This window comes from Dendrobates tinctorius, unplaced genomic scaffold (genome assembly GCF_039654945.1).
Source record: "Dendrobates tinctorius isolate UK_male_01 unplaced genomic scaffold, ASM3965494v1 ptg000030l, whole genome shotgun sequence".
Lineage (NCBI taxonomy): Eukaryota > Metazoa > Chordata > Amphibia > Anura > Dendrobatidae > Dendrobates > Dendrobates tinctorius.
Window position 1 is genome coordinate 33,811,887 of NW_027361698.1, and position 25,383 is coordinate 33,837,269.

Here is a 25,383-nt window from a genome sequence, read left to right on the forward strand (position 1 = left end):
AGCAGTGTATGGGGGTGAGTCCGTTCCTCCTCGTGGTGCCCCTGGAAAATGCCTGCTGCTGCAGGCCAAACTGAACGCAGACAAATCCTGTTGTTAATCTTTTGTGACAGGCAGAATGGCTGGTGTAATCTTCAAACTTTTATAGATAACAACTACAGGAATGCCTGTCACAAATAAGAATATGATGAAGAAGAAGAATAGGAAGAAGATGAAGAAGCAGAATATGAAGAAGAATAATAGTTGAATAAGAAGAATATGAAGAATGTAAAAAACAGAATAATAGGAAGAAGGTGAAGAAGATGAATAAGGTGAAGAAGAAGTTGATGAAAAAGATGCTGCTGCTGCTGAGGATCATGAAGGAGAAAGTGTGGGAGAAGTAAAAAAGAAGGTGAAGCGCATGGAAGTAGTGAAACATACATATCTGACAAAATATAAAAAAGGTTAACATAGTCAATATCTTTGTAACTCCGAAAATCTTAAAAAGAAAAAAAATTATTCCTGCTATTGTGGCGCCCCTGAGACTTCAGTCACCACAGAGGTACTGCACCTTCTCCTAAGGTGTAGTGCCCCACCATCCAGGTAAGGTGGAAACTCCTGACCACACTCCACACCTGCATTCCACACACAGGATAGTTCAGTGGGGCCACCTAACAGCTTCATGCTGGGGGTCAGCAGAGCACCCCTCGTGGAACCGTGCTTCGTAACAAGAGATGTGCTGGGAGGCGGGTGGAGAGAGATGATACAAAAGAGTGAGAAGAGTGAAAGTTAGTTAGTTGGTTAGAGGAGAAAGAAGAGAAGATGGGTGTCTGAGGGACGTGCTGCAGCAGGTCCCAGTGATCTGGGCTGCTGGCACGAGAAAGACCAGAGAAAGAGACTGATAAGATTGATAACCTAACCTTCCATAAGAGAGAGAGAGAACAGAGCGGAACGAAGGAGAATAGAAGGACGGTGGGAAGCAGGTTAAGAAAGAGAGAGAACCCTTACAGTCCAGAGAGCGCAAAGGCCGGGGCCCGGTCCCCGAGGTTGATTGGATCTTTATGTCTGGCAACAGACAACGGAGGAGTAGTAAGCCGCTAACGCCTTGCTCCCATCATAGACTTGGGACACAACAGTAACTGAATAGAGAGCCGGGACGCAGAGTGGAGTCCCCGAAGCAGGCTACAGCTGTCTGTCATACAAGTAAAGACTAGGAACACCTAGAGAGAGACATTCCAGGGTAACTAAGTACTGGAGTGTTTCGCACCTAAAGGCGCATTGGAGGAGTCGTTCAGTAAGGTACATGTTGGCGGAGTGTGGAAGGGAGAATCCTATCCTGCCTGGAGGTTGGCTGGAGCCCTGACCTGGAGAACACGGTATGGAGGCAGGCAGTTGTGTGAACTGCAAACAGTGAGTAAAGCTTTGGAACCGCATACTCTGGTGTCCTCCAGTTATTCCCGCACCACTACACCTGGGTACCAGCCTCCATACCATTCTGCTCCTCTCCTCATCCATTGCACCTACACTGCCCTGGGACTACAGCTCCACCTGAGGGGAGCTATACCATCTCTGCTGCATCACACCATCAGTCCCAGCGGATCTGTATGCAGTGTTGGCTTACCATCTTACTTGCCAAACACCACGGGTGGCGTCACAAACTATTCATATAAACTTTAACACCATTAACATCACCGCCATTGATATTGGGCGCCCAGGGCCACGGACCGGGTCACCACTGCTGTGACATATTCCCGCCTTGACACCGGCCCGGTACCGAGTACCCCCTCTGCCCTGGGTGTGCGAGGGCGACCCACTATTCCATTTGATTGGGCTAAACCTCTATGCCTTTAATGTCTCCTCTACCTCCCCCAATACATTCTACATTATTATTAGTTGTTTTTCCTCATGTAGAATTAACCTACAAGGAAAGAAAGGGTCTATTTTAATTCCGATATTTCTGTCCCATTGACTTGCATTGGTTTCCGGTATCTTAAGCGGCGATATCCGATACTTTTTGGGTATCGGTCCGATCCAATCCGATCCGATATTTCACGATATCGGAAGGTATCGCTCAAAACTAATCTCTATACATATATATCCAGATGTAGAAATGGAAAAATGTTCTTCCATCGGATAACATTTAAAAATAATATTTTCCATATCATGCTCCAGTGTTGCAAATTAGGCAATATCAAAATGTTTTTGTATCCAAAATGCAGTATAAATATTTTATCTGAATAAAATAGCAATAACATTTGCAATTTAAAATGTAATCTTCAAGCAAAACACGCACATTCTTCAAAGGCTATTTTTGAAGTGTAAGCATCTATATATATTTATTGCTAGCCTTTTTCAATCTAAGGAAATAAAATACATGTATTTTTATTAAATACGTGATTGTTACATTATACATCAAAAATATTAAATAAGTAAAATGTAACATAATAGAGATGGTGCAAATCTATTTGCAGGATCCGCGAAGCGTCCACATAATTATTCTGTGGCTGCCAGATGGGAACCCTGCAACCACCTTCTACCTGCTGGCATCCGCGGCTCTACTTTTGGTTAGCTGGCCTGAAGTGACATCATATGGCAGCAATGGCATTGTTCCTGGCCAGCTAATCAATAGAGGTGCCTGGGATGCTGTAAAAGGTGGTTCACAGGGCTCTCCCGACTGGCAATCATAGATTACTGATGAGGCCAATGGACTGGTCCACCAAATCGATGCACACCATCTCTATGTAATAATATAAAAGGTATATTCATATGCAAATTCTGCATATTCAGCCATTTTCTATTCCAACTCATGGACACCTTGCCCTGTACATTAAGAAAAATGTTAACATTTATAGAGATGCTTGATTCTCTTAATGAGGATTAGGATAGTGATGGTAGCCAGATCTGAGTCAGAAGAAGACTAAAAGTGTTTTAAGAGTAAAAAAGGTTGCAGAATGCGTAATACAAGAAAAACTAAATACATTGCTCAATCTTTAAACCCTCCATCACTCAGTGCCAAAGCCCCCCATAATTCCTGACAGTTTTGGTGATATACACACCCTACTTATCTAGACCAGTGTCTCTTAAACTCCAGTCTTCACGACCCCAACACGTCAAGTTTTCAGGATTTCCTTAGTATTATACAGGTGACAGAATTATTATTAAGGCATCTGGAACTTCCATAGGTTCTTTCACCTGTGCCAGGCTAAGGAAATCCTGAAAACATGATGTGTTGGGGGAGCTGTGAGGACGTGGTTTGAGAATTACTGATCTAGATGCTGCATATACTATCTACTATTTATTTGGAAAATCTTTTTCCGGGACAATATTCACAGTCTATAATATATTCTGTGACCAATACCCTTGAACATTAGCAGTACCAATAGGCTGAACACATATTTCTCAGTTGGTCCAATCCCCACGACCAGTTCTAGCACTTCAAGAGTTGCATCTGAACTGTATAATATCATAGACTTATTGTTAACATATAAGTAAACTTATCTACCGAAATAATTTATAATCTTGACACATACTGTACATGCAAGCCATTGTTCAATGGCCTAAACAAATCACACAGTCGAATTTTCTCCTGTAGCATTTATTTGTACATTTTGGGATATGTACAACTTTCTGATCACTCTTTATAGTGGATTTAATAAGTCTCCACACCACTGTTAAAATGATTTTTGTCATTTAAATTAAAATCCCACCAAGAAGAATCATTTCAGAACTATTTCTATCTTTAGCGTCACCCATATTCTGTACAAATCCATTGAGAAACCAGCTGAAATAATTTTGATGGGGGAAATAAAAATAACAAAACTAAATTAATCTGGCTGCATAAGTGTAAAATTGGGGATGTGGTTGTGGATCAGGGCAAATGGAGGCTTCGCAGTTCTTGAAATTCACAGAAAAATGATTCGCTGTGAATCAAATTTCTGGGGAAAATTCAGCAACAATGGAGAGTTTATTTCCAAAGATTTGCTCATTACTATTGAGTCTTGGAACTGGATGGATTCATTAATGAATATTATTTTGATTTCCAGATATTGCAACTACCTAATTGCTTACAATCTTTTTCCTTACCTGACAGATTGGATTGCTTCCATCAGAAATGCTAGAGGCAGCAATTATAACAATTTCAAATGAGTTACAGGATGTGATTGATCTAAGCAATTACAGACTGATATCTCTGCTTAATGGAGATTTTAAATTCCTCAGTAGTATATTAAAGTAATACCAGCGCTCAGAGAAATTATATTGCTCCTGACTGGTACAGATCAAGCAGACTTCATGTCACATGAATATATGAGGTATGTTCCCGGATCCGCTCATTCCTCAACCACGAAACCACAAAAACACTAGTGCATGCTCTTATCTCCCACCTCGACTACTGCAACCTTCTACTCTCTGGCCTCCCCTCTAGCACTCTGGCTCCGCTCCAGTCCATCCTACACTCTGCTGCCCGACTAATCCACCTGTCTCCCCGCTATTCCCCAGCCTCTCCCCTATGCCAGGTGTTACACCCGGTCCACGTCCTGGCGCTGCACCCAGGTCTGCCTCTGTTACACCTGGCCCGCGTCCTGGCGGTGCGTCCAGGCCTGCCACTGCTATCCGTTCTGGGCACTCACCTCGAGCCTCTCATGCTGCTGCTCAGCATTCTGTCCTCCCTCCTGCCTCCTCCTCCTGGCGTCCTGTGAGGAGATCTGTAACTAAGGCTATTAGGGCACGCCCGCTCTCTTGCCTTCTTAAAGGGGCGGCGTGCATTATTCAAAAAATGCAATCAACCAATGGCAGCGCACTGGCTGCTATTTCTGGCCTCTCCTCCATAGGGAGAGCGCCGGAGCAATGAGTATCTATCATTGCTACATCTGGTTCTCATGCTAACCTGTCTGCACTGCATCTGCAGTCTCTGTGCATTGTCTAATGCTCCCTGTTTCCACAGCATATCAGTATCCTGTGTTACCTGGTTATATCAGCAACCATCTGGGCCTAAGCCATCCCGTTCCGCCTACAGCCATCCGAGTCCAAGGACTGTGTGAAGGTCACTGGAACCGACTCCTTACCAACTAACCGGATCCAGGACCCAGCGGATTATGGACTCTGCTGTAACTTTTGTTATCCCTTTTGGTCCCGCTGGGACAGCTGCCACGTGTTCGGGGTCTAACTGGAGGTAGCACCTGTGTCCTCTGGGTATTCCATTCTTGCCCTGCTTGAGGGGCTTTACTACGGGTGCCCGGGGCTCACTAGTCACGCCCCCTTCGGAGCCCCCCGGACCTTGATCCCGAGGTTCCACTTAAAAAATAAAAACGAATGTGAACTTCACCATCTCTGCCTCCGCTTCCATTCGTTACACCAGGCCCTTCACTGGCTTCCTATTGCCCAGAGGCTCCAATTCAAAACCCTAACCATGACATACAAAGCCATCCACAACCTCTCTCCTCCATACATCTGTGACATGGTCTATAGGTACCTACCCGCACGCAACCTTCGATCATCTCAAGATCTCCTTCTCTACTCCCCCGTTATCTCTTCTGCCCACAACCGCATACAAGACTTCTCCCATGCTTCCCCCATACTCTGGAACTCTCTGCCGCAACACATCAGACTCTCACCATCAACGGAAACCTTCAAGAAGAACCTGAAGACCCACCTGTTCCGACAAGCCTACAGCCTGCAATGATCCTCGGTCTACTGAACCACCACATGACCTGCTCTACCCTCTCCTACTGTATCCTCACCCATCCCTGTAGACTGTGAGCCCTCGCGAGCAGGGTCCCCTCTCCTTATGTACTTGTGTGTCCCTTGTCTTACACATGTTTATTATACTTGTCTATATTTCCCCTTTTCACATGTAAAGCGCCATGGAATAAATGACGCTATATAAATGCATAATAATAATAATAATAATAATGTTATACATCTTGTAATTAATATTGTACATCATACGAGCATTAGTATGCTCCCATTATGGTGTTATATAGATGCAGAAAAAAAATTTGACAGAAGGAACTTGCAATTCCTAAAACAATATAATGTATGAATTTCCAAGTATTTTTTAGGAGCACTCAATCAGTGGCGTAACCAGGCTTGCCAAAACCTGCAACAAGGCAAGTATTTTTCGCCCCTTAGTCCATGAACTGTTAGCACTCACTGAGTCCCTTCTACCAGTCCAGTATTATAATTTGAAGAAATTACTGGTGTAATTATAGTTTTTGTTTCAACCTATTAGCTGTTTTATTTTTTTTGGTTGCTTTTAACCTAAATATTAAAAATAAGAAAGTTATAGGTTGTATTTTGCTTTTACTATAGTTTTATTACCTTAGCTGTTTCTTTAACTGTAAATTTAAGTCAAGCCCTAAGCCTAACCCTAACCAGAGCTTTTTTTGGTACTGTAACAGGGAAAGCAGTTCGTCTGATGCAGTGAGTATAACCGGAGACAGAGAAAGGGTTAACATGTTTTTTACTAAACAATCGATAACAGTAATACCCCTCACAGGGAGGTAAAGGCAATGTCAAAAGATTATACAAGAAAAACGTAACACTTATCAGTTGAAGTTCTGACAGGGGGAAGGCTGGAATATCTCCCGGCAGCATCTCAAATGGTACACAAAGTCTCTGGCTCTGTTATGAAGACACGAATAACACTGTCGCCCGACAGTGCCGAAGGATTCAGTCATCTTTGTCTTTGGTATGCTGGAACGTGGAAACAGTCTGTCATGATCTGAATTTGATCTGACAGTTTTAAAAGCACAGAGTGAACTTTTTTTCCTTTTGGCAAGTTGCCAAAGTGACTTGACTGTCCCCGGTGGTGGTTTGTGGTATCGCACTTTAGGTTTAATGCGCACATAATTATGAATCAGGTGTGGGGCTCTATAAATGAGTCTCAGGGTGTGTAATCACTGCTGGTGATATTCATTCATTCATTCATTGATTCTGAGTTGGTGAGAGCCTGGTGGAAGGATGGAGCTGAGGAGGAGTCCTGCGCAGCTTAGCCAGGGGGGACGTGTGTCAGCTATGGTGTCTGGACGAAGGGCTGGCATGGCGTGGTGGGGTCGCAGCGATGGTGTCGGCAGGAAGTGTCTGCATGGACTGGTGGAGTGGCGACTATGGAGAGTGGCACTCACCATGTGGGACTTGGCTGCTGAGCTGGACTCAAGCATGCTTGCCTTCGTGGCAGAAGCTGAACTCATCTTTGGGACTCTGTTTCTAAGCAGCAGCAACTGGTGGTGGACTCTGCTCCAAGGCTGCACTATGGTGAAGGACCCTGTTATGGTGAAGGATCCTGTTATGGTGATGGATCCGGGTGGAGGAGAAGACGCACGCAGGTGGAGGGCTCTGTTGCAGGAGCATAAGCACAGAGCATAAAGCTAAGTGGTGTCCCCCTGTATTGTCTCTTTCCCTCATGTGTGTTGTTAGTGCAGTGGTGGGATTAGTTTCCGCACCGACCAATTCCCTAGTAAGGGTTTAGGGTCAGGGCGAGCAAGGGCTTTGAGGTACGCGTGCGGCGCCCGGTGCGGAACCGGCATAGGGAACGTTAGGAGTGCAGGGACACTGGCTCAGGGGAGCTCAGGAGGTCTCCACTTCCCTATTCCCTATCGCAGGGCCCACCATTGTTAATGTTTCCCAGGTCCCCCTTATTATTTAAATTCGCCGTACTGGAGGCGGGGTTTCCAGAATTTATATTAACGTGTAATACCTAAATTCGCCAGGTGGAGGCGGTGTATCCATCTGCACGTTTTATTATTTAAATTCGCCCCACTGGAGGCGCTGTATCCAGGGTCACGTGTGTTATGGGTTCGCCTTGTGGAAACATCTGCGTCCAGACACTTGTGACCATGACACAGTCCTTTGCTTGAATGTCCCAGAAATGGCGCCGGGCCGTGGGTCGCAACAATCCGCGGTCTTTCAGAGTAGTCCTTAAGCTGTTGTTCCGGGATCTTGGATAAAACAAGGGCAGTCAGCGGAACAATTACAGATGGTAATCCAATAGCGTCAAGAGTATTCTCAAAGTCAGCACGTGGGGGCTCTGGGGACAGATGGGTCTTCAGTAGGAGCTGTGGAGAGGGAGTCAACCATCTCCTGTCGCCTTCCCACCAAGTCTGACCCGTTCCCACGCTCAGGTCCCCATAAGTACCCCGCGTCCCCTGCTGTCTGACCAGAAGGTTTCTCCCTCTCAGAGGAAATCTCCCCCACTAGCAGTGGTGGCAGGCCCGATAGTTCCGGCTTTAACCCCTTGCCGACTAATGACGCCTACGTAGGCGTCATGAAAACCTGTGCCAATATGACCAGTGACACCTACGTAGGCATGATGGTATAAATCACCTTCCTGCTGGTCGGGTGACTGGGGCCACTGAAAGGTCACCCGACCTGCAGGCACAGGACCCTTTGTGCTTCATCCCAGGGAGGAGGCTTTGCCCCCCGTCGCTGCGATAGCTCTGATTGGCTGTTAAAAGTGAAACAGCCAATCAGAGTGATAGTAATATTTCATCAATAAAACTTGATGAAATATTACAATCCAGCCATGGCCAATGCTGCAGTAGCATCGGTCATGGCTGGAGACCCCGATCAAACCCCTCCACTGGCTGATGGGGGCGATCGGCCCCCGCCACCGAATGACAGCGGTGATCTGTCGCCGCAGTCATCATCTGCTCCCCCGCCTTCCCTCTGCTCCCCCCAGCTTCCGAAAACACCCCTTCTCACCCCCTGTACCTTCCGAGTGCTGCTGCCGCTCCCGGTGTCCCCCCCTTATTACCCCCATAGGTAGGGACAAATAATAAAATAAATAAAATATTAAGGTTAGGGTTGGAATTAGGGTTAGGGCTAGAATTAGGGTTAGGGGTAGGATTAGGGTTAGAATTAGGGTTAGGGTTAGAATTAGGGTTAGGGTTAGAATTAGGGTTAGGGTTAGAATTAGGGTTGTGGTTAGGGGTGTGTTGGGGTTAGGTTTGGAGTTAGAATTGAGGGGTTTCCACTATTTAGGCACATCAGGGGGTCTCCAAATGTGACATGGCACCACCAATGATTCCAGCCAATTTTGCATTCAAAATGTCAAACGGTGCTCCCTCCTTTCCAAGCCCCGACGTGTGCCCAAACAGTGGTTTACCCCAACATATGGGGTATCAGCGTACTCAGGAAAAATTGCACAACTTTGGGGGTCTAATTTCTCCTGTTACCTTTGGGAAAATAAAAAATTGGGGGCTGAAACATTATTTTTGTGGAAAAAAATGATTTTTTATTTTCACAGCTCTGCGTTATAAACTTCTGTGAAGCACTTGGGGGTTCAAAGTGCTCACCACACATTAAGATAAGTTCCTAGGGAGGTCTAGATTCCAAAATGGGGTCACTTGTCGGGGGGTTTCTACTGCTTAGGCACATCAGGGGTTCTGCAAACTTAACGACGCATGCAGACCATTCCATCAAATTCTGCATTTCAAAACGTCACTACTTCCATTCCGAGCCCCGACGTGTGCCCAAACAATGGTTCCCCCCACATATGGGGTACCATCGTACTCAGGACAAACTGGACAACAACTTTTGTGTTCCAATTTCTCCTGTTACCCTTGTGAAAATAAAAAATTGCGGGTTAAAAAATCATTTTTTGAGAAAAAAAATGAATTTTTATTTTCATGGCTCTGCGTTATAAACTTCTGTGAAGCACTTGGGGGTTCAAAGTGCTCACCACACATCTAGATAAGTTCCTTGGGTGGTCTAGTTTCCAAAATGGGGTCACTTGTGGGGACTGTTTAGGCGCATTAGGGGCTCTGCAAACGTAACATGATGTCCCCACACCATTCCATCAAGTCGGCATTTCAAAACGTCAAGAAAAATGTAACACTTATCGGTTGAAGTTCTGACAGGGGGAAGGCTAGAATATCTCCCGGCGGCGTCTCAAACGATACACAAAGTCTCTGGCTCTGTTACGAAGAAACGAATAACACTGTCGCCCAACAGTGCCGAAGGATTTAATCCTCTTTGTCTTTGGTATGATGGAACGTGGAAACAGTCCTTTGCTTTAATGTCTCAGAAATGGCGCCAGGCACGGGTCGCGAGCACGTGTACTAGCTGCAGCAATCCGTGGTCTTATGGAGTAGTCCTTAAGCTGTTGTTCCAGGATCTTGTTTAAAACATGGGCAGTCAGCGGTACAATTACAGATGGTAATCCAATAGCGTCAAGAGTATTCTCAAATTTAGCACGTGGAGGTCTGGGGACAGATGAGTCGTCAGTAGGAGCTGTGGAGAGGGAGTCAACCGTCTCTTGTCGCCTTCCCGCCAAGTCTGACCTGTTCCCGTGCTCAGGCCCCCTTAAGTATCCCCGCGCCCCCTGCTGTCTGACCAGAAGGTTTCTCCCTCTCAGAGGAAATCTCCCCCACTCCCCACTAGTAGTGGTGACAGCCCTGATAGTTCCGACCTTAAAGGGCACCGCACACCACTGACTCTGTCTTGTCTCACCTCCTTACAGTACCACAAGCTGTAGTTTTATTAGCATCATTTTGGAATACGTACATCTTTTCCACTCTCTTTTTATTCCATTGCTTTGGGAGGTGGAAAGACCAAAAAACATCATTCTTGCATTTAATTTTTTTTTTCTGCTTCAGAGTTCACTAACTAGGATAAATATTAGATTTTATTAGTTCAGACAGTTATGCATGTGGCAGTACCATATATGTTAATTGATTTGATCGTTCAAGAAAAAGGAAGTGATAGGAAATTTCAGCTTTTTTTTAATTTTATTTAAATCTTTTTCATGTTTTATTCGTATCATGATATTTTATAATTTTTTTTTATTTTAGATTTTTCATTTTATATTGGTTCCACTATGGGACTTGAGCCAGGGATTACTTAACAGTGTTTTCAATATTCTGCAATACTGAAATTTTGCAGTACAGTGGAAAATAACCACAGGCTCCACTTCATAATCATGGGTTTATAAATATGGCAGATACAGTGACCATCAGTAGTCCCTCTCCAGCTGCCAAATCAGCATTATTAGCATCCCACTGTCATGTTGTCGGAGCTGATGGAGGTCTGAAGAGGTATTTTCCCCATTTAATACCCCTTAAATTCTGCTGTTATGGTTAAGTTGCTGCGATCGGAACTTATTCTGATCATACCAATTATATTCCACTACCAGCTGTATATTAGCCCTGGTACCTACAATGTAAGGAGTGGGTTCAGGTCCACTCCTTACATGCAATGTACACATCTTGTGTACATGTACAGATTATGTTGTACATGTACCAGGATTTGCTTTTGACAGGGTTCACTCGCTCCTTGCACTGCCTGTCGATAAAGATCGTGTTATTGTAATAAGTTTTCCATTGGACAGTAAATGTGAATAAATATTAAGATGACAATTCAAGAAAATATGCCATCTTTTTCACTGTCGAGCTAATTTTGGCCGGTACAGCAGACATATAAAAGTCAAGCATAGCGACCAATGATAGTGCCAGTCATTGACTCACCATAGAATAGTGACACTGACATCCATAAAGCCCATGTAATCAGCCAACCAGGTACTTGTTACATCAAGTTCTCATGCAGCTCTCAGCTACACAAAGTGGCTTTTTTAACACCACGTGATCAGCCCTATATGGTGACTCTGACTACCAAAAATAATTAGGTGACATAGTTATTGAATGGTATCCAAAGAACTGCACTAAGTCCATAGAAATGCATTGCGTTAGACAACCTTTTTCTATATGTGACTGCACGCCTGGAGCTGCTATTGAAGGGCACAGTAATCGAGTTTGTCATCGGCTGCTGTGCTCTACATAGGCAGCAAATGAGAATATAAAGCTCATTTCATTATCATGAGTTGTATCATTTCAGTCAGAGCCAATAAGAAGCACAGCAGTCAGCGATAATCTCATCCTGGCTGTTGCGCTCTTTTGTGCAGTTGAAAACAAACTTGACAGTTTAAAACTTATTAAAAGGTCTATGTGACATATTATAAAAGGTGTCAGTAAAGTACAAGAGTGAAAAAATCATACTTGAATGTGCGCTGAATTCATCAAGCATTGTGCACCTTTTTACAGCCTACTATTAATGATGGACACACCTGATACAGTACCAGCTCTGCAACTTATTGCCGATAGAGAACCTAAAATTCACAATTCACAAGTCAAAAATCCTGAATTTAAGTCTTCATCTTTATTTTGTCATAAAAAGAAAATGTGTACGATAAGGTCACATTCCAAGCTCACTAGCTCTTAATCATAGCCAGCTAACTGGGTGCCACTTTATTGAATTTGACACAAAATACACCAAATACACCAGCAAGAGAAAAGAAAGAAAAGACGAAAAATGATTCTCAAAATGCAAATGATAAATAGGATAGTCTTCATTTTGCTTACACGCAGCAATCATGATGTGACGCAAAAATGCAGCAGCCTTATGCCACTGCCGTCTTTCCACTGTTTCCCTACGCAATCAATTAAACTTGCAGGGAAAAAGCTGTAACCACTTCCATGGAAAATTATAATGGCTGCGCTGTTTACCTGCAAGATTAAAGGGGTATTCCCATCTCCAAGATCCTATCCTAATATGTAGTAGGTGTAACAATAATAATATTAGCAAATACCTATAATTAGAAATGTAGTATAGTTTTTCTGATTCGCTATGTCTCTTTCCTTATCTGTGGGGCATCGCAGGACCTTAGGTATCCATGGTTACGGCCAATGATATAGTAACATTCAGCGAGCAAGTTGCCAGTGGTCATAACCATGGATACCTAAGGTCCTGCAATGCCCTAAGGTCCTGCAATCAGCAGTCTAAGCCGCAAAGCATTACAGGGAACGCGAGGCCGGGTGCGTGTAAAGAAGACAGGAGGCCGTCGGAAGGTGAGAATAACTTTTTTTTTTTTTAATATTTTTGTACACGGCCGCGGCAGTGATTGGTCGCGGCTACAGGGCTGCGTTGCTGATTGGTCACGGACAGAGGGCCGTGACACTGATTGGTCTCGGATACACGGAAAGGGGGGTGAGGGGACCATGCATACCAGGAAGGGGGGGTGAGGGAACCATGCATACCAGGAAAGGGGGGTGAGGGAACCATGCGTACCAGGATTGGGGGGTGAGGGGACCATGCATACCAGGATTGGGGGGTGAGGGGACCATGCATATCAGGATTGGGGGTGAGGGGACCATGCATACCAGGATTTGGGGGTGAGAGGACCATGCATACCAGGACTGGGGAGTGAGGGGACCATGCATACCCCAAAAGGAGGGTAAGAGGACCATGCATACCAGGATTGGGGGGTGAGGGGACCATGCATATCAGGAAAGGATGGTAAGGTAACCATGCATACCAGGATTGGGGGGTGAGGGGACCATACATACCAGGAAAGGGGGGTGACGGTGAGCATACATACCAGGATTGGGGTGTGAGAGGACCATGCATACCAAGAAAGGGGGGTGAGGGGACCATGCATACCAGGATAGGGGGGGTGAGGGGACCATGCATACCAGGATTGGGGGGTGAGAGGACCATGCATACCAGGACTGGGGGGTGAGGGGACCATGCATACCCCAAAAGGAGGGTAAGAGGACCATGCATATGAGGATTGGGGGGTGAGGGGACCATGCATATCAGGATTGGGGGTGAGGGGACCATGCATACCAGGATTTGGGGGTGAGAGGACCATGCATACCAGGACTGGGGGTTGAGGGGACCATGCATACCCCAAAAGGGGGGTAAGAGGACCATGCATACCATGATTGGGGGGTGAGGGGACCATGCATATCAGGAAAGGGGGGTGAGGTAACCATGCATACCAGGATTGGGGGGTGAGGGGACCATACATACCAGGAAAGGGGGGTGACGGTGAGCATACATACCAGGATTGGGGTGTGAGAGGACCATGCATACCAGCAAAGGGGGGTGAGGGGACCATGCATACCAGGACAGGGGGGGTGAGAGGACTATGCATACCAGGATTGTGGGGTGAGAGGACCATGCATTCCAGGATTGGGGGGTCAGGGGACTATGCATACCAGGATAGGGGGTTGAGGGGTAGCATGCATATCAGGATTGGGGGTGAGAGAACCATACATATCATGATTGGGGGGTGCATTATTGCATTATTATTAAATCTTCAAAAATAAACTGCATATATATTCTAGATTACCCGATGCGTTAGAATCGGGCCACCATCTAGTAAGGATATAAGTGGCTCTGGCAGGGACCATATTGAGAATGCTCAAATCCAACAGAAGAACTACTATAACATAAATTGCTGAAAAGGAATGCTATATACAATAGACTGTGTGCGTTCACACTCACAGCTTGCTGCACATGGGTCTGTTCAGATGTGTATAGTACACAGTATTATGTCAGTGTCTATCTAGGACAGTATCCAGTCCTCAGGGGCCCTAACGGTATGTTTCCACGGGCAGAAACCTGCAGCGCTTTGGACGCAGGACATGTCCCCTCTGTCTGCCGGTTTTTGAATGCCAATGATTCATGTTTTTGAATGCCGATTATTCATCCGCATGTGTTCATTGAACCGTGCGGAATCACCGGGCCTATACATTGTATGGGTGACTTTATCTTGCGGGAGACCTAGCGTCTCTGCAAGATAAATAGACATGCTGTGGTCTGGAAAGACGCACTGCAAGTCCGGTTACGCAGGGAAGCCGGAGGCATCCCTGCACGCATAGTGGAGATGGGATTTCATGAAATCCCCTCCACTATGCAGTAACATCTGGCTGCTGCAGGTTGGACGCTGCGGATGTACGCAGAGTCCAACCCGCAGCATTTGCTGACCGTGGAAACATACCCTTACAGATCATGTTTTCAAGATTTACTTAGCATTGTACAGGTGAGAGAACTTTTCTGATGCCTTGATAATAATTACATCACCTGTGCAATACTACAGAAATTCTGAAAACATCATGTGTTGGGGACCCTGAGGACTGAAGGATGGGAAACGCTGATCTAGGGTTATGCAACAGATAAAACCATGATTAATTAAGATGTTTTTCTCCAAGAATAACATTTTCAATGGGATGTTGCTCTTCATCAATCCATAGCTTAAAGCTACTATTGCTACGATTGCTGATGACATGATATCAATGCACATATCTGCAATAACTTAATATCACTCTTCTCCTTATTTGCGCACATTTTATTTATGGACATTTTCCTCATTTAATGGAAACATTATTTGTATAGGAAGTGGAATGTTTTTATAAGTATACTTGTACTGTCATGACAAAAGCTCACTTCCAGGGGAGTCACATAGCTCGCTTGCTTGCCAATATTGAAAGGTCATGTCTATTAATAAAATATTCAGAGGTTAAAAATGTGTTGTTTTTCTCAAATGAAAATGGAAAAATGGAAATCTATGCTGCCTTTGTCATTTCAGTATAGAAGAATGTGTCTGAGCAAATCGGTATTATCTCAGTTTTCAAAAAGTATGCTAATATGTGTAGACAGACTGCAATAGGTTTTATAGATTCTGCAATGTATCTGCTGTTACCGGAATTGTGATCACATTTTTAAAAAGGATACGATAACATTTTATATGGGCAGTTTCCATATACTATAAGGTCATATTCCAAATGCATTCTTCCACTGAGAAATCCCTACTGTGTTCACCATATTCTGTATGTACATAATTATTCAACTACTGAGCATATACACTCCAGGGTTTTTTTTTATTTTGCTATTGTATAGGTATCACTAATGTACAGTGCCTTGAAAAAGTATTCATTCACCATAAACTTTTCCACATTTTTTCACATTATACCCACAAACATTAAATGTGGGCAGCACGGTGGCTTAGTGGTTAGCGCTGCAAGGCTGGGGTCCTGGGTTCGAATCCCACCAAGGACAACATCTGCAAGGAGTTTGTATGTTCTCCCCGTGTTTGCGTGGGTTTCCTCCGGGTACTCCGGTTTCCTCCCACACTCCAAAGACATACTGATAGGGAATTCAGATTGTGAGCCCCCATTGGGGACAGTGATGAAAATGTGTGCAAAACTGTAAAGCGCTGCGGAATATGTTAGCGCTATATAAAAATAAAGATTATTTATTAAATGTTTTTATTGAGATTTTATGTGATATACCAACACAAAGTAGCAAGTATTTGTGATTTGTAAAGGAAATCATGTATGCTTAACTAAATACTTAAAAAATGTAAATCTGAAAATTGTTTTGTGCATTTGTATTCATTACCCCCCACCAAAACAATACTTTGTAGGACCACAATTTGCTGCAATTAATTCTCTACTAGCTTTGCAAATCTACAGTGTCACAGCTCTGTTGTCGGGTGAATGTCATGGCTCTATTGTCGGGTGTCCCGGGACCAGGGGTTCCTGCCTTGTCCCTAAAGCTAGGGGTGCACTAGCTCGCTCTTAGCTCCTGAATCCACCCTCAGTCTGTACCCTTCCCCCACCTAAGGAGGAGGGGACTAGTAGTGTACCATAGTACACTAACCAAACCAACAAGGTAATACGAACAGGGGTAGCAAAAAATACCAAATATACAAATATACTCACAAATATAACAGAGGAATGCATCAGGGAGTTGAGGATGGGGTTAAGCCAAAATAGGAGAAGAAAGGGAATTATCACACACTGAAAACCTAGCAAGAGTCACAGATAAATCCACCATACGCCTTCTCCAATAATAGCCAGCAGCAACCTCCAGTCATGTAGCATAAGCTCTCTCTGACAATAAATGCTAGCCACGACCTAGTTTAAATAGGAGATGGGAGTGGCTAACAGTGCACTGCTGAGAGCCTTAACACTCCCGGAGCTCTCAGCGGACCAGATTTACCCCTGCACTGCTAAAATAAATTTACACCGTTTAATATGAAGGTGAAGTGCTTCTAATCAGTGCAGGAGTAGGGGAAATCAGACGCTGTGGTCTTCTGGCACCTCTCTGTTGAGGTAAACCCGTGACACTCACATTTGAAGTAGTACTGGATGGTGAGATATGGAGCCTGAAAGTCAAAAGTTCAAAACATTGTTACCCTTTTGCTCATCAGTGTATACTGAGGATAAATTACACACAGGTGGACTCATTATATGTGACTTCTAAAGGCAACTGGTCACACAGAATTTTATTTAGGAGTATCAGACTATAGTGGGCTGCATACAAATGCAAGTCACAATTTTCAGATTTATATTTTATAATAATTAGAAAACCATAGATCACTTTACTTTACTCTTCGCAAATACTACTGCTACTTTGTGTTCGTATATCACATAAAATCCCAATAAGATACCTTAAAGTTTGTGGGAGTAACGTGATAAAGTTCATGGGGTGCCAATACTTTTTTAAGGCACTGTATGTTCCCTGGGTAGTAAAATACTTATTGGTGGCCTTCTTCTACTGTATCTGGCATCCCTATTGTCAGTCACGCTGATAACTCGAACACCTTCTCAGCGCCATGCTACTCACTGTGGTTATCGCTCTGCGTCTCCTTGTGTCAAGTCATCTCACTGAGTTTTCCTCTTGCAGTTCTCCCAGCACTGCTGCATCTTCCTGCTGTCTCCATCTGTCTACAGGGTAGTGCAGCCAGTCTCTGCAGGAATTTTACTCTGCTGTGTCCTGCAGAGATTACTTCTATATTACAGGCCATTTATGTTCCAATAGGAACTTGATGCAATATTGTCATGATATGAATATTTTGGACTATGTTATTAGAGCTCCACTTGTTTTGTCCAGTGACATGTACTTAAGTCCATTACTGTTTTTACTTTTAGTGTGTGTTTTTCATTATTTCACTTTTTATCAGTATTTGTTTAGTTACTTTCTACAATTGTTTTGGCCATTTGGATAATTGATAGGGTCATATAGGGGCAGTCTACACTAAGCGGGACCACCATATCATTCCAATTTTGGGTGCCAACCTATGTGAATAGGAAAGGAACTGTAAGGGTTTGTGCACATGCTGCGGATTGTGTTGCGGAATTTTCTGCGTGGATTTGTGTAAATCCGCAGGTAAAACCGTAGGTCAAAATACCTGCTGTTTATCTGCAGATTTTTTGCAGTTTAGCCTGCAGGTTTCCCATGCGGTTTCACACCTGTCATGGAGCAGGTGCCAAACCGCAGCGGAATCCGCAAAAAGAATTGACATGCTGCGGATCTGAAACCGCAGCAAATCCGCGCGGAAAATTCCGCACAGTGTGCACTGCGGATTTCATTTTCCATTGAATATTATGGTACTGTACACCGCAGCAAAAACTGCTGCGGATCCGCAGGACCAAATCCGCTGCGAATCTGCAGCGTGTGCACACACCCTGAAGGGTGAATCAAGTCCCCACCTCCCTTTTTTGCTCCTGACCTTAATTGTTTTTTTTTCTAATATGCAAACAAGTGTGTATCTATGTTGTTTTTATATATTGTTTTAAATTGACTCAATAAAGGTATTTTTATGGAGTTTTTATATGGTTCTACACCATGTTGTGCTACCAACTGCCTTGCCAAGTTCTTGCCCACTTATCCGCCTGCCGTGCCTTTGAACCTTTCTTCTCTGCCAAGCTATTAACATGCCTTTGCATACATCTTTTCTGAAAAGAAGGCAGAAGTCTTGCTACCCCATAGTCCTTACAATTGTCCCATCGATCTTCAGTCTGACACCTCTCCTCAATGGGACTCGTGTCATGGTGGAGTACATCCAAGAGAACTTAGCCAAAGGATTCATACGTAAGTTTTCTTCTGCGGTTGCAGGCTTCTTTTTCATAGCCAAGAAGGATGATCCCTATGTTACTGTATTGACTATCGGAGCCTTATCAAGATGACCATTAAAAACAAGTACCCCCCTGCCTTTGATTTCTGAACTATTTGACAGAATCAGTGGGGCAAGGATTTTCACCAAATTGGATATAAGAGGGGCTTATAACTTGATTCAGATCTGTAAGGGAAACAAAAGGAAGATGGCCTTTAATACCTGTGACAGTCAATATGAGTATCTTGTTATGCCCTTTGGTCTGTGTAATGAGCCTGCTGTGTTTCAGAAATTTGTTATTGATATCTTCCGGGACCTGCTAGATGTTTCCATGGTCGAGTATATGGACAACATCTTGATTTTCTCTCCTGATCTACTGACCCATAGAAGACATGTCCATGAGGAGAACAATCGGTTTGCCAAGTTGTCCAAATGTGTCTTCAAAAAACCCTCCTTGCCTTTCCTGTGCTACATTGTTTCCACATTTCCTGTGCTACATTTGTTTCACAGTCTCAAAATGGATCCAGAGAAGGTTTCTGCTGTTCTGTCTTGGCCTCATCCCCAAGGCTTGCATGTCATCCAGCAGTTCATGAGTTTCGCTGACTTCTACTGACAACTTATTCAGCTCTTCTCATCCCTCATGGCACCCATCCCCGCCTTAACCAAGAAGGGGGCTAAAAAAGGGAATCTGGGCTGAGTAGTGTTAACCTTCCAGCACTTGACAGAGACCTTCATAAAAGCTCCAGTGCTGCACTATCCCGATCCTAGCAAACAGTTTCTTGTTGTGAACTCATTTTCTGGTCTGCCTCTGGTTTCTGGTGAAGGAACTGTTTGTGCTGACAGAGGAGTTGTGAGTTCTATTTTCGGGCTCCCTCTGGTGGTGGCAGGAGGTAATGAAGCTGATCTAATTAACAGAGACCTGCCACCTGATAATGAGGATGAGGATTGGACATCTGGAGTCTCAGACTGGATTTAAGACAGCCGACTCCCTATTCCCATGCTGGAGATTTTTTCTTGCCTCCTGAGGTCTTGGTTTCCAGCTCAGTTCCTGCCTTCTCAAGCTAAGTTTTCTCTGCTAATGTTCACATTTGATTTGGTTTAGCCTATTCAGTTTTTGTGTGGTCAGCCAACCCTGGCTGGGGCTGTGCTGAATTTCCACTCTTATGTTACTGTATGTGCCAGTTTGCTTTTTGTCCCTTATTAGATTGGCCTCTTTTTGCTCTGTTCTCAGAATATGCCAGAGTGCTGATATAGTAGGTGAAGTCTAGTGACTTCAGGGTTTTTTTGCTATCAGCAGTGTTGGACATTTTTGCAGAGTTTTTTGGTGTGATTGCAGACAGTATCTTTCCTTTCCTGTCCTCTCTAGTTAGTGTGGGCCCCATCGTTTGCTCAGCCTATTTTCCTACCTGTGTTTGTGCTTTCATCTTGTTTCACCATCAATACATGTGTGGGGGCTGTGTATTCCTTTGGAGTCTGCTCTGGGGCAGTTTAGATTTCCCCTTTTCTTGCTTTAGGTTTATTTAGTCCTCCGGCTGTGACGAGGCGTCTAGAATCATTGTAGGTACGCTCCACGGCTGCTGTTAGTTGTGTGGTTACTATCAGGGGTCTGCAATCTGCGTAGTTACTAACCTCTCTGGTTTCTGTGACTTAGCTTGGTTTTGTTTTCCTCCTCGGTGACCCAATCATAACAGAATCACCAGCCATACTGCAGATTCTAGGGTACTCAAAAGCAGGAAAGAATTGTTTAAAAAAAAAAAGTGTCACAATTTTTTTTTTTATATATATTTTTTTCCTCTTTTTCTCTGGGGTCGTAGGAGGATTTTTCTCTAATGGAGATTAAGCAATTGTCTGATCTTGTGGAGCAGCTCGCTGCTGAAGTGCGGGGAATTTCCACCTATCTCACTCAGTCACTGTTGTGAGTTCATTTTCCCCTTCACCATCGATGTCTGATGAACTCCCTCTTCTGGTGAAGGAAGGTAGTGAGGCTGATTACCAAACACCTGAGCTGGTAGATGATGACTGGGTAACAGGAATTTCTGACTGGATATAAGGCAGCCGACGCCCTTCTGAGTCGCTGGTGATTTCTCTGCTGGATTCTTGGAGAGCAGTCTGATTCCTGCTTCCCAAAGATAAGTTTTTGCTCTGCTATTGAACTTATTAGTTTTGTTTTGTTTACTTTGTTTTTTGGAGTTCAGCCATCCCCGGTCTGGGGTGTGCTGAGTTCCATTTTTGTCTCTGATCAGTTTGTCTCTTTGCTTTGTCTTCAGAATTTACCTGAGTGCTGATATAGTCATTTTGAAGTCCTAGTGACTTCAGGGCCTGTTTTTCCTATCAGACGGTTTGGACATTTTTTGGTAGGGTTTTTTACGGATTGCAGACAGCAGCTTTTCTATCCTGTCCTTTTTAGTTAGCTTGGGCCCCATCGTTTGCTCAACCTATCTTTCTATCTGTGTTAGTGTTTTCATCTTGCTTCACCGTCATTATATGTTGGGGGCTGCCTATTGCTTTGGGGTCTGCTTTGGGGCAGTTTAGATTTCCCCTTTCTTTCTTTAGGCCTATTTAGTTCGGCTGTGATCGAGGGGTCTAGGGCATAGTAGGAACCCCCCACGGCTACTGTTAGTTGTTGTGGATAGGATCAGTGGTCTGCAATCTGATAGCTACCAACCTCTCCGGTTTTCTGGACTTGGCTTGTATTTTTTTTTTTCCTCCTTCGGTGACTCATTCATAACAGAATCACCAGCCATACCGCAGATCCTAGGGTACTCAATAGCAGGAAAGAATTGTAAAAAAAAAAAAAAGAGAGAGTTTGTCAGAATTTTTTTTTTTTTTGTGTATATTTTTTCCTCTATGTCTCTGAGGCCGTAGGGGGAATTTTTTTTTTCTTGCTCATTGGAGATGAAGCAATTGTCTGATCGTGTGGAGCAGCTCACTGCTGAAGTGCAGGAAATTTCCGCCTATCTTGCTCATTCACATGCTGCTGAACCAAAGATCCCTACTCCGGATGTGTTTTTTGGGGATCGGTCTAAATTTTTGAATTTTAAGAATAATTGTAAATTATTTTTTGCCTTGAAGCCTAACTCGTCGAGGAGCTCCGCACAGCAGATTAAAATTGTCATCTGTTATGAATGAGTCACCGTAGGAGGCAAAAACAGAAATACTAGCTAAGTCCAGAAAACCAGAGAAGTTGGCAGCTAGCGGATTGCAGACCCCTGAACCTAACAACAACAACTAGCAGTAGCCGTGGGGGGTTCCTACGGTGCCCTAGACCCCTCGATCACAGCCGGAGAACTACATAGCCTAAAGACAGAAAGGGAAATCTAAACTGTCCCAGAGCAGACCCCAAAGCAATAGGCAGCCCCCAACATATAATGACGGTGAAGCAAGATGAAAAAACACTCACACAGAGAAAGATAGGCTGAGCAAATGATGGGGCCCAAGCTAACTAAATAGGACAGAATAGAAAAGCTGCTGTCTGCAATCCACCAAAACCCTCTCAAAAACAAGAGCCAACAGACTGATAGGGAAAAAAAGCCCTGAAGACGCTAGGCTTCAAAAAGACTATATCAGTACTCAGGTATTATCTGAAGACAGAGCAAAAAGGAATTCAGCTCAGCCAGCAGGGAAAGGCAGAAATCCAGAAAAACAAGGCAAAACAAAACCAAAACACAAATGCAAAAAGTAGAGCAGAAAACTTAGCTTTTGAGGGCAGAAATCAAACTGGTCTCCAAGAATCCCTCAAAGTAATCACCCGCAAGGCAGAAGGGCGCCGGCTGCCTTATATCCAGTCAGCAATCCCAGTCACCCAGTCATCTTCATTCTGCTCAGGTGCTTTGTAATCAGCCTCACTACCTTCCTTCACCAGAAGAGGGAGTTCATCAGACCTCAATGGTGAAGGGGAAAATGAACTCACAACAGTACCTCCCCCTTGAGGAGGGGTCACCGAACCCTCATCCACGCCACCAGGGTGATCAGGGTGAGCCCGATGAAAGGCACGCACCAATCTTTTGGCATGAATATCAGAGGCAGAGACCCAGGAATTATCCTCCTGACCATAACCCTTCCACTTAACCAAATATTGGAGTCTCCGTCTAGCCAGATGGGAATCCAGTATCTTCTCTACCTCATATTCCATGTTACCTTCAACTAATACAGGGTCTGGAGGTGCCACCCCAGGAACAACTGGTTCAACAAACCTCTTCAACAAGGACTTATGAAACACATTATGAATTTTAAATGTGACAGGAAGAGCCAAACGAAAAGAGACCAGATTAATAATCTCCAAAATCTTGTAAGGTCCAATAAATCTAGGCTTAAACTTAGGAGAAGCCACCTTCATAGCGATATTTTTTGATGATAACCAAACCATATCACCAACCTTAAACTGGGGACCAATGGTCCGATGTCGGTTGGAAAACCGCTGGGCCTTTTCCTGGGCGAGAGATAACTTATCCACCACTTGGTCCCAGATCTGGTGCATTCTCTCCACCACAGTGTCAACACCTGGGCAGGCAGAAGGCTCCACCTGCCCTGAAGAAAATTGAGGATGAAACCCAAAGTTACAAAAAAAAGGTGACATCAAAGTGGCAGAACTAGCTCTATTATTCAAAGCAAGGCCAAGGGCAAAAATGAAACCCAATCATCCTGATCAGCGGAAATAAAACATCTCAAATACGACTCCAAGGTCTGGTTTGTTCTCTCCGTCTGCCCATTGGTCTGAGGGTGATAAGCAGAGGAGAAGGACAACTGAATTCCCAGCTTGGAACAGAAAGTCCTCCAAAATCTAGACACAAATTGAACTCCTCTGTCAGTACAATGTTCTCAGGAATCCCGTGCAAGCGAACCACCTGTTGCAAAAACAGGGGCACCAACTCAGAGGAAGATGGCAACTTAGGGAGTGGTACAAGATGAACCATCTTAGAGAATCTATCACAAATCACCCAAATAACAGTCATTCTCTGAGAGACAGGCATATCAGAGATAAAATCCATTGAAATATAGGTCCATGGCCTCCTGGGCATCGGCAAAGGTATCAACAAGCCACTAGAGCGAGAACAAGGTTTAGACCGGGAGCAAGTCCCACAGGACTGCACAAAATTCCTGACATCACGAGACAAGGCGGGCCACCAAAAAGACCGACTCACCAGATCTCTAGTACCAAAAATACCTGGATGACCAGCCAATGCAGAGCAATGAACTTCAGACATCACTCTCTTCTTCCACTGGTCAGGAACATACAACTTTCCACTGGGACAACGCTCAGGTTTGTCCTCCTGGAACTCTTCCAGAGCACGTCTCAAATCGGGTGAGATGGCAGAAAGAACTACCCCTTCGCCTAAGATGGTAGCAGGCTTGGTCACCACAGGAGAATCAGCAAAGAAGCTTCTAGAGAGGGCGTCTGCCTTGACATTCTTAGTTCCAGGAAGAAAAGAGACCACAAAATCAAAACGTGTAAAAAACAAGGCCCACCTAGCCTGTCTAGGGTTCAAGCGTTTTTCCGACTCCAGGTAAATCAAATTCTTGTGGTCAGTGAGGACCACGACTCGGTGTTTAGCTCCCTCCAACCAATGTCTCCACTCCTCAAATGCCCATTTCATGGCTAACAGTTCCCGATTCTCCACATCATAGTTACGTTCAGATGGAGAGAACTTTCGGGAAAAGAAAGCACAGGGATTCATTTTAGATGTTACAGGATCCTTTTGGGACAAAACAGCTCCTGCACCAAACTCAGAAGCGTCCACCTCTACCTGGAACGGGAGTGAGACATCAGGTTGCCGCAAAACCGGGGCAGAACTGAATCTTCGCTTCAGCTCCTGACAGGAAGAAACAGCCTCCGGAGACCAATTCAACACATCAGCACCCTTTTTAGTCAGATCAGTCAATGGCTTGGCAATACTAGAAAATTTTGCTATAAATTTCCGATAAAAATTAGTAAAAACCCAAAAACTTCTGGAGGGTCTTCAAAGAAGTGGGCTGAACCCAATCATAAATGGCCTGTACCTTGGCCGAATCCATTTCAATAGTTGACGGAGACAAAATAAATCCCAAAAATGAAATCCTCTGTACCCCAAAAAGACATTTCGATCCTTTGACATACAGGGAATTCTCCCTCAAGATCCGGAACACAGTCCGAACATATTCCACATGAGAATCCCAATCCTTGGAGAAGATCAAAATAACATCCAGATAGATAATCAAAAATTTATCCACAAAGTCTCGGAAAATGTCGTTCATGAAGCACTGGAAGACAGAAGGGGCATTAGTGAGCCCAAAAGGCATCACCAGGTACTCAAAATGTCCCTCCGGAGTATTAAACGCCGTCTTCCATTCATCCCCATGCTTAATGCGGATAAGATTATATGTCCCCCTGAGGTCAAGCTTGGTAAACCAGCAAGCACCTTTATCTCTGGAGATTAGATCCGAAATCAGGGGTAACGGTTACTGATATTTAATAGTAATTTTGTTGAGGGCACGATAATCAATACAAGGCCTTAATGAACCATCCTTTTTGGCCACGAAAAAAAAAACGGCACCTAAGGGTGAAGAGGATGGTCTAATATGACCCTTCTCCAACGCCTCCTTAATATAGGATCGCATAGCCTCGTGCTCGGGTACAGATAAATTGAAGAGCCAACCCTTAGGAAATTTACACCCCGGGCTCAGTTCAATTGCACAGTCATAACTCCCAGAATAGGATCATCTGGTTTCAAAGAAAACGCGGCGATCCCCAGGAT